Source organism: Physeter macrocephalus, chromosome 13, assembly GCF_002837175.3.
Source record: "Physeter macrocephalus isolate SW-GA chromosome 13, ASM283717v5, whole genome shotgun sequence".
In the NCBI taxonomy this organism is placed as follows: domain Eukaryota; kingdom Metazoa; phylum Chordata; class Mammalia; order Artiodactyla; family Physeteridae; genus Physeter; species Physeter macrocephalus.
Genome location: NC_041226.1, coordinates 50,357,493 through 50,368,139, shown reverse-complemented (window position 1 = coordinate 50,368,139; position 10,647 = coordinate 50,357,493). Strand labels below are relative to the sequence as shown.

Below are 10,647 nucleotides of genomic sequence, written 5' to 3'. Positions count from 1 at the left end.
CTTCTCTTGTGTTTCCCACTTAGAAAAGTTCCTTTAGCATTTGTTGTAGAGCTGGTTTGGTGGTGCTGAATTCTCTTACCTTTTGCTTGTCTGTAAAAGTTTTGATTTCTCCATTGAATCTGAATGAGATCTTTGCCAGCTAGAGTAATCTTGTTTGTAGTTTCTTCCCTTTCATCACTTTAAATATGTCATGCCACTCCCTTCTGGCTTGTAGAATTTCTGCTGAGAAATCAGCTGTTAACCTTGTGGGAGTTCCCTTGTATGTTATTTATCATTTTTCCCTGGTTGCTTTCAATAAATTTTCTTTGTTTTTAATTTTTGCCAGTTTGACTACTGTGTGTCTCAGCGTGTTTCTCCTTGGGTTTATCCTGTATGGGACTCTCTGCACTTCCCCGACTTGGGTGTCTATTTTCTTTGCCATGTTAGGGAAGTTCTTGACTATAAACTCTTCAGATATTCTCTTGGGTCCTTTCTCTCTCTCTTCTCCTTCTGGGCCTCCTATAATGCGAATGTTGTTGCATTTAATGTTGTCCCAGAGGTCTCTTAGGCTGTCTTCATTTCTTTTCACTCTTTTCTCTTTATTCTGTTCCGCGGCAGTGAATTCCACCATTCTGTCTTCCAGATCACTTATCTGTTCTTCTGCCTCAGTTATTCTGCTATTGATTCCTTCTCGTGTATTATTAATTTCAGTTATTGTATTGTTCATCTCTGTTTGTTTGTTCTTTAATTCTTCTAGGTCTTTGTTAAACATTTCTTGCAACTTCTCGATCTTTGCCTCCATTCTTTTTCTTAGGTCCTGGATCATCTTCACTATCATTGTTCTGAATTCTTTTTCTGGAAGGTTGGTTGCCTATCTCCACTTCATTTAGTTGTTTTTCTGGGGTTTTATCTTGTTCCTTCATCTGGCACATAGCCCTCTGCCTTTTCATCTTGTCTGTCTTTCTGTGAATGTGTTTGTGTCCCACAGGCTGCAGGATTGTAGTTCTTCTTGCTTCTGCTGTCTGCCCTCTGGTGGATGAGGCTATCTAAGAGGCTTGTGCAAGTTTCCTAATGCGAGAGGCCGGTGGTGGGTAGAGCTGGGTGTTGCTCTGCTGTGCAGAGCTCAGTAAAACTTTAATCTGCTTGCCTGCTGATGGAAGGGCTCATGCCAAGGAGTACTTCCGCAAACTTCTGCTGCCGGTGTCCTTGTCCTCAAGGTGAGACATAGCCACTCCCTGCCTCTGCAGGAGACCCTCCAACACTAGCAGGTAGGTCTGGTTCAGTCTCCTATGGGGTCACTGCTCCTTCCCCTGGGTCCCAATGCGCACAGTACTTTGTGTGTGCCCTCCAGGAGTGGAGTCTCTGTTTGCCCCAGTCCTGTTGAAGTCCTACAGTCAAATCCTGCTAGCCTTCAAAGTCTGTTTCTCAAGAATTCCTCCTCCCGTTGCCGGACCCCCAGGTTTGGAAGCCTGACGTGGGGCTCAGAACCTTCACTCCAGCGGGTGGACTTCTGTGGTATAAGTGTTCTCCAGTTTGTGAGTCACCCACCCGGCAGTTATGGGATTTGATTTTATTGTGATTGCGCCCCTCCTACTGTCTCATTGTGGCTTCCCCTTTGTCTTTGGATGTGGGGTATCTTTTTTGGTGAGTTCCAGTGTCTTCCTGTTGATGATTGTTCAGAAGTTAGTTGTGATTCCGGTGCTCTCGCAAGAGCGAGTCTTTACTAATCTTGTTTTCCATCTAATATTTGTGGATAAGGCTTGTAAGAGAGAATTAGACTGATGATGTTTATAAAAACACTGCAAATAGTTTAAGATCAAAGTAGGCTGTGGCAGCTTTGTGGTGTATACAGCTAATTGTAAGGAAACCCAGTGTTTGCTGTCAACTTACTGTTATTATCAAAACTACTTTGATCTTATCCTTCTCTCAAGGTTGGAAATTGTCATCTTCTCTTTCTTGATCCAGTTAACGTGATTTAGTGTGTGGTTATGTAAATCTGCAGAATCTAGGACAATTTCTTGTCAGTAAAATGAGGATAATAATAGAATTAGCTCAAAGGATGGTTGTGAGGATTAAAGGAGGTAAAATATATAAAGCATGTAGAACATTGCCTGGCACATAACAGGTACTCGATAAATGTTAGCTTTTATTTTCTAGAAAGTGCACAAAATAAGTCCACAGCAAATATTACTTATAAAGAGCTGACATTCCCCAATATTTATTTATAGGTTGTTCCTGTTTTGCATTAGTGATGGCTATGCAAAGCCTCTTATCATCTTTTCCTTTTGGCGTAGACACCTGCTTTTCAGGTGGCATTCATAATTTGATTAGTACTGTTTTCCCAAATGAAGACACTCTGGGTTCGGGCAAGAACCTATTTAGTATTCTGATCTAGGAAGGTGGGAAGAACCACCATTTTCTCTTTATTTGTTTGCTCATTCATTTGTTCACTCATTTTGCAGACATATATTGAGTGTGAGCCATATGTGCTAAGCTTTGTCGTGGGGACAGAGAAAAAGGCGAGACACATCTGTGAGACAGATGCCATTGGGTAACTAAAAATAATATGTTAAGTGCCCTTCGTGGGGAAGCAATGGATGCTGTGGTTGATTTGGAAGGGTGTGTTAAGGCTGCTGGGCTCCTGGGTCAGGCACCAGTTGGAAAGGGCTCTGGAGGGAAATTTTCCTACAGGGAATTGTGTTAGTCAGAGGGGAATGTAGGCAAAGGGCCTCCCAGGCTGAAGAGCAGCCTTGGCTTTGTCCTCCATCTCACTTGTTTCTGTTCTCTGAGGGCATCTTATCTCTGCTGATAGGCCTGAGAGGCAGTTATGTCCTAGAGGCAGTTTTCAGGGCAGATTTATTAGTGATGCTCTTATGTTCTTCACATTCTATTCACTAAGCTAAAAGACAGCATTTGTGTTTATCCAGTAATTATAGGTCATCAAAATTTTTAGGAGTGTTTAAGAAAGGCAAGGAGGTTTCTGAAAGATTTTTCCTTAGGTTGTTTTTTTTAAACATCTTTATTGGAGTATAATTGCTTTACAATGTTGTGTTAGTTTGTGTTGTACACCAAAGTGAATCAGCTGTACATATACATATATCCCCATATCTCCTCCCTCTAGTGTCTCCCTCCCACCCTCGCTATCCCACCCCTCTAGGTGGACACAAAGCACCGAGCTGATCTCCCTGTGCTATGCTGCTGCTTCCCACTAGCTATCTATTTTACATTTGGTAGTGTATATATGTCAATGTTACTCTCTCATTTCGTCCTTAGGTTTTTTTAATTATACCATAACTTGAGTTTTTTTGTTTGTTTGTTTGCTTTGTTTTTTTATAAGTTATTTTTGTTTGTTTATTTTAGAAACATTGCAGGAATAACCTCTCAAAAATTTTTTTCCTGAATCAGCCCACAGACTTGTAGATTATTCACAAGAAAACCATTTAACTGATACTTGTGTAAGGAAATATTTTTATTGTAATTGAGTTTTCAAAAATGTGGGCTCATATTCTAATCTTTTGCAGTAGCATGTCTTTTCACTGTTTTTTTTTTTTCTTTTTTCTTTTTCCCCCCTTCATGTCTTCATGTTGCCAAATTGAAGTAGAGTTTTCAAGAAACTGGAGAGTTCCTGCCAGGTTGACTTGAAGCAGTGCCGCAGGGGGTATCCAGGAAGTAATATAGGAACTCACTGGAGATAAGTTAAGAAATGGCTTAAGAGCAGGAGAGCAGGAGATGAGACAGAATAGTTCAGGGAAGCGGACAGACTATGTGTCCAGGAAATAGATAATGAAATAAGAGAGAGTTTTAAGCAAGGAATTTTAGAATCTTATAGGAGACACAAGGAAGAAGACAAATTACAGACAAGTCAGAACGTAAGTACCATGAGGTTAAAAACAAAATGTTCTAGCAGTTTATTAAGGAAATATTTCTTGAGTGCCAACTGTATGCCATGGGTGGGAGGGAGGTCATTTCTATTTAAAGAATTCAGGATAGGCTTTTGATAGAGTTCCTAATATTTAACTTTCCCTTGAAGGGTATATTATATAGGGAATAGAATTCTAAAGCAGTGCTGTCCAATTGAAATATAATGTGAGTCGCATATGTATTTAAAAAGTTCTAGTAACCACTTTAAAAGAAGCAAAAAGGTGGTTAAAAAGTACAAACTTCCAGCTATAAGATAAATGTCATGTTGATGTAATGTATAGCATGGACATTGTAGTTAATAACACTGTATTATATTATTGAAAGTTGTTAAAAGAGTAGATCTTAAAAGTTTTCATCACAAGAGAAAAATATTTTGTAAGTTATGTATGGTGATGGATGTTAACTAGACTTATATCCGGATCATTTCACAATATATGCAAATATCGAATCATCATGATGTATACCTGAAACTAATATAATGTTATATGTTAATATATCTAAAAAAAAAAGAATACTTCTGAAACAGGAGTGGGGGGGCAGGGCACAACCTTTGAAAGAATAACATAACCCAAGGACATGACATAAACTGATAAAAACAAATGGGTCCAAGATGGTGGACAAGTCGACTTCCACTAGACCTTGAGCCTCGCTATATATACACTCACTGTAACACATCAGCAAGCTAAATGACACACCCACGGGCGCCATGACAGTTCCAAGGATCCACAAGGATCAAAAAGTGGGCGGTGGCCCAATTCCTGGAAATCCCCACCCCTTCCCAAAATAGCTGGAATACTCCTCCCACTCATTAGCCTATGAAATTACCCTCCCCTATAAAAACTGACAACCCCCATACCCTGGTGCCTTTCTCACCTTCTGCGATGGCCCACACTCTGTCTGTGGAGTGTGTTTCTCTCTAAATAAATCCACTTCTTACCTATCACTTTCTCTCTCACTGAATTCTTTCTGTGATGAGACATCAAGAATCTGAGCTTCATTAAGTCCTGAACCAGTTGTGTGATCTCAGTTGGAAGACTGGGTTTTGGCCGGGTTCGAGTCCTGGCCGCGTGGGTTTGAGTCCCAATCTGGGTTTTGGCCGGGTTCGAGTCCCGGCATGTGGGATCAAGTCCCAATCTGAGGTGCACGGTTTCAGCTGGCGACCACAAAGGGACAGTGATAAGGTACGAAAATGTTGAGAGTTAGGTCTTGGTCCTAAAGAGGCCCATGTGACGCCCTGAGCCAGGCATACTGGGGAGGATGCTCTGCCGATGTCTGCTCATTTTTGACCAGCGGGTCAACCCCGTATACTTAGGCACAACCAACAGCAGGTCCAGGATAGAATTGTTAATCTCTGTAACCTTCTCCTTGACTCAGGTTTTTCTCCTACATTCTTGCATTCTTATTCATTCCTGTTCTATTTCTTTCTTTCTTCTGTGAACCCCAGAAGACCTGTGTGACCACCAAGGTGTACTTTTTATTGCTTTTACCCCACTCCCTCTGACACTTACAAGTGCTGAGCCTTTATTCAACTCCCCCTCATCATCAGCACTGCCGGGGACGTCTTCTGTGCCATTTCTTTGTGACTTTTGGGGCACTAACACCTGGTTGGGAGATTACCTTGGAAGGGATAGCATCTAAAATTGTAAGTGCAAATCTTGACTAAATTGCGCAGTGGATTTTGACTTAAGAGTGGAATTTTGGATAGCTCGGGAGTTAGAGACGTCACCTCAGGCTTGTCTGAAATGGGTCAGGCTGCATCAGTGCCAAACAGTACCCCTCTGGGCCATATACTTCGGGGCTGGGAAAGATTTGGACAACAGGAATTAAAAGGAAAAAACTTAGTATGTTATGTAATCAGGTTTGGCCACCATATGAGTTAGGGAATTTAAAATGGAGTGAAGTACCCTATGTTCACATTTTCATGGCTTTGTATCTAGGCAGTGGAACCCAAAAAGGAATTTAAGGTGTGTGTAGCTCAGGAGGGATAACTCTAGGAAGGACACAGAAGACATTTTAACTGACCCACCCTACAGGGCCATAGATCCCAAATGAACTTGGAACCCTCTTCCCCTGAGGTACAGGCACTTTTACCTATGCATTTCATAGCCTAGTCTGTCCCAGACATCAGGCACAAAATTCAGAAAGCAACTTCTGGTCCTCAGACTCCAGTGAATAATTTGTTCCAATTGGCTTATTTGGTTTTCAGGAATAGGGATATGGCCAAAAAAGGCCGATCGCACCCAGAGAAGTATATGCAGAAGGCCCAAATGACTGCTTTGTGTGCTTTGTGTGAGACCACCAAAGGGGAAGCCTGCTTTTCTGAGCCAATCTGGCCCTGGCAGACCACAAGGCCCATGGGTACCCATACAAGTCCAGTGTACCCATTGTGGACAAAAGGGGCACTAGAGGGAAGATTATGAATGATGTGCCCTTTCCAAACAGCCAGGGCATTGGAAGAGGGAATGCCTCAGATTCCAGAGAGCGACTGGGGCCCCTCAGCCATTGATGGTTTTGCAATCAGAAGACTAAAGGGGCCAAAGGCCAAAAGTGGCTCTGCCTAGAGATACCATCTACATAACTAATGTTGAGCCTCAGGTGGTCATTGATGTGGCAAATCAATGTGATAGAATTTCTTATAGACAGTGGTGCAACCTTCTTGGTCTTAACCCAAAGGACTGGAAACCTTAGCAATCATAAGGAATACGTAATGGGGTTGTCAGGGAAGAGACATGGGCACACTTTCCTGGAACCCTTTTTATGCAAGGTCAATGGCCAGCTGTTTTTACATTCCTTTCTGTTTGTGCCTGACTGTCCCATCCCTTTAATGGGAAGAGGTTTATTAACTAAGTTAGGGGCCACTCTGTTTCTCGAGGGGCAAGGGAACCACCCTCATCACCAAATGGTTCTAAAAAAAAGCGAAAAGGAACAGATAAAATCTGAAGCTAAAATAGAAACCTTAGTAAGTAGACCCTGGAATGTGGAATATTGAGGTTCTGGGCTTGGCCAGTATATCCAGCTGGTGATTATTAACTAAAAAGTGTTATATAATGTCTCCATATAAGGTACAAATTTCTTAAACCTAAGGAAGATCCTCAAAAATGTTTGTAAGTAGATTACCAAAATAGGAGGCCACTCACTGGTCTGACTAAACTGACCATAGTTGACATTCAGAGCCTGATAGGAATTTTGGAAGAGGCCTTCTCCCTTAAGCTAAATGAGGAAAAGTAAAACTTTCCAACATAGGTGAATGGGTATGTCAGTCCTTCAATATCATTGAGGTAACCACCCAATTCTTTGAAAAAGAAAGCAAAACTGATCTTGTTTTACAAATGTAGTCTTTTTTTTTTAATTTTTATTTTTAAATTTATTTAGTTTTGGCTGCCTTGGGTCCTTGTTGCTGCACGCGGGCTTTCTCTAGTTGCGGCGAGCGGGGCTACGGTTTGTTGTGGTGCGAGGGCTTCTCACTGCAGTGGCTTCTCATTGCAGGGCACGGGCTCTAGGCACGCAGGCTTCAGCAGTTGTGGCACGCGGGCTCAGTACTTGTGGCGCACGGGCTTAGTTGCTCCACGGCATGTGGGATCTTCCCGGACCAGGGCTCGAACCCATATCCCCTGCATTGGCAGGCAGGTTGTTAACCACTGCACCACCAGGGAAGTCCTACAAACATAGTCTTTACAGGACCAGAGGTGTGGCTCTAAAAATAATCCAAAGCCCACCAATCCTTTTACCCCTCCCAAAGCTTTCCCTATTTATCCTAAGAGGCTTTTAAATATTAAAGGGGCAACAAAGTCATCCTAGGAGGAACTTGCCTGTATCTTTGAGATGCAAGTGTCCTATCTTGTCTTCTCAGGAGCCCTTATCTCTGCTGTCTTTTTAAATGAAAATTTTAAAAAAAGAGGTTAAAGTAATTTAGAACTTAAGTGAGAGAGTAGCATGGACATATATACACTACCAAACATAAAATAGATAGCTAGTGGGAAGCAGCCGCATAACACTGGGAGATCAGCTCACCACCTAGAGGGGTGGGTTAGGGAGGGTGGGAGGGAGACGCAAGAGGGAGGAGATATGGGGATATATGTATACGTATAGCTGATTCACTTTGTTATAAAGCAGAAACTAACACGCCATTGTAAAGCAATTATGCTCCAATAAAGATATTAAAAAAAAATAAAGTTAAAATAAGCTTAAAAAAAATTTAGAGCTTGACTTGTCAAGGATAAATAGAAATCCTAAGAAGTATCTTGTCTGTAAACACTAGTAAAAAAGGTTTAGCCATCTAGATAGGTGACCTTGATTTGTTCCATCTGTCAGTAGCCAAATTTGAATCCAACCTCTTGTAACTGATGGCTTTTATGTGGTACATGACTCAGGGCTGAAATTTTGGAATGGGAACTATGAGGCCTCTGTGTCTGTGTGTTCATATGTATCTATATGTGCGTTGTAGGTATTGCCAAAAATTAATTCATAAAAGAGCTCTACTTAATTGGCTTCTAAAAAATTAAGCGCTTAAGTAGTTGTAAGGTATATGTAAGCTATGTTAACTTCGTGGTCTGAAGTGTTTAGCTATCAAGCGGATTCTTTTTTTTTTGCGGTACGTGGGCCTCTCCCGTTGCGGAGCACAGGCTCCGGACGCGCAGGCTCAGCGGCCATGGCTCACGGGCCCAGCTGCTCCGCGGCATGTGGGATCCTCCCGGACCGGGGCACGAACCCGTGTCCTCTGCATCGGCAGGCGGACTCTCAACCACTGCGCCACCAGGGAAGCCCCAAGCGGATTCTTTCGTAGATCAAATCTTCTGTCACTGAATTGTTCTGAAGTATATACCTTGGTGTTTAAAAGAAAATACTTCTTAAAGCAACTTTAATCTTCTGGGATTTACTTTTTAAATCTTCCCTCGCCTGTAGTTATTGACTGCATGTGCCTGGCCTCTAGAAATTAGTATGTTCAACTGAACCAACTTGATGGGAGTCACTGTCCATACATAGGGCTTGTTTTCCAAAGAAAAGTGTTGTTGAGAGTAGCAAAATTATAAGCCTATCTAGGCATGTTGTAAAGCTGTTTGAAAAGTGACTTGGAGCAAGTTTTGTAAATGGAGACGTAGTGCTCAAGTCACATTCTGCTTTAAAAGTTGTAACAAATACAGATGAATTAAAAAAAATTAAGCGCTTATGTACATACTCAGAAGTAGAAAATAATACGGTCAGAATAAATTTCAGGTTCATCTCATCTGGGAAATATTCAATACTAAACAGATATCTGGTATTGAAGGTGGCTTAAACTTGTTGGTCAGATTAATATAGACATGTCTTTAAAATCATCAATGTTGAGTATAATACTTTTGTTGTACCTAGGTTTACTAGAGGTCAAATAAAACCTTATTCTATCTGTTATAAATTTGTCAACAAGAAAAGTAACTGAATGTGAAAAAAAACTTTTAAGGAAAGTAAGATGTATGTTTTCAGTAAAAGAAGGTGGGAGGAATGAGAAAAAAAACTGAAAAAAGTTGTGCGTGATCAAGATTTTCTAAGATTGGATTAAATTTAGTTGGGTAAATGAATTTTGTTGGGAGTGGGCTGGGACAAGACTGGATTTAGTTTATCCCTCCAAAGTTTTCTTGAAATGCTGCTTTTAATAACAGATAGTATGAGTTTCTTTACCTTTAAGTGATCTGTATTTGCTTTTGAGATCTTTTGTAACTTTGGTTAAGAAATAAGTACTGTCTCACAGTGACCTATGATCTTATTTGACCAAGTGTTTTAAAACTTTTTGACAAACTTCCCAAATATCAAATTTTAATTAAGTTTCTTTTGTTCTAGCTAACTTTGGGGTACTTTCGAGGGCCCCTGAGGTATCTTAGAATATTTAACGAGGATTATTTGGCATGTTAAGTTAAATGTAATCATTCGTAATTCTGGTTATTGTAACCAAGTTTCTTTATTGATTACACTGTAATCAGATGTTTAACCATGCCTTTAAAGTCTTTTGTCATTTATAGATATTTCTGTACTCTGATACTGTTACAAAAAGTGCTTCATCATCAAGGAGATTCAGAGAAAGTCTATGGAAGCAGTTACAACAGTTCTACACCAAGATGATGACTGTACGAGGATTCCAGCCTATACTGACTTAAAACAAGGAGCTGTCCTGCCCCTGGGGCCCCTAGGTTAGGCATCCAGAGATTTTTACTCCCTGACAGGCAGGGTTGACGCCCGTACTCAGCCTTGAAGCAGTTACAGAAGAGGGACCATCGCCCTTCTGCTTCCCATAAGAATATGGGAGTAAAATCTCTGATGGGGGAATGAAACAGGAGGGGGGGCAGGGCACAACCTTTGAAAGAATAACATAGCCCAAGGACATGGCATAAACTGATTAAAACCAAATGGGTCCAAGATGGTGGACAAGTCGACTTCCACTAGACCTTGAGCCTCGCTATATATACACTCACTGTAACACATCAGCAAGCTAAATGACACACCCACAGGCACCATGACAGTTCCAAGGATCCATAAGGATCAAAAAGTGGGCGGTGTCCCAATTCCTGGAAATCCCCACCCCTTCCCAAAACAGCTGGGAAACTCCTCCCACTCATTAGCCTATGAAATTACCCTCCTCTATGAAAACTGACAACCCCCATACCCTGGTGCCTTTCTCACCTTCTGCAATGGCCCACACTCTGTCTGTGGAGTGTGTTTCTCTCTAAATAAATCCACTTCTTACCCATCACTTTGTCTCTCACTGAATTCTTTCTG

At 41.4% G+C, this 10,647-nt stretch overlaps 1 protein-coding gene across 14 annotated transcripts in view; it reads left to right on the top strand.

Moving 5' to 3' along the window:
* Positions 1-10,647, top strand: part of TBC1D4 (TBC1 domain family member 4) — a 640,377-nt gene that overhangs the window by 134,005 nt on the left and 495,725 nt on the right. The window contains exon 1 of one of the 14 annotated variants that reach the window (XM_055089694.1): positions 1,142-1,196. The exons of 12 other annotated variants lie outside the window; for them this stretch is intronic. The gene's annotated coding sequence lies outside the window, so the exon portion shown is untranslated. Of the gene's footprint in view, positions 1-1,141; positions 1,197-3,829; positions 3,849-10,647 lie in introns of those variants that run through there. One more of the 14 variants, XM_055089697.1, reaches the window with a different exon arrangement.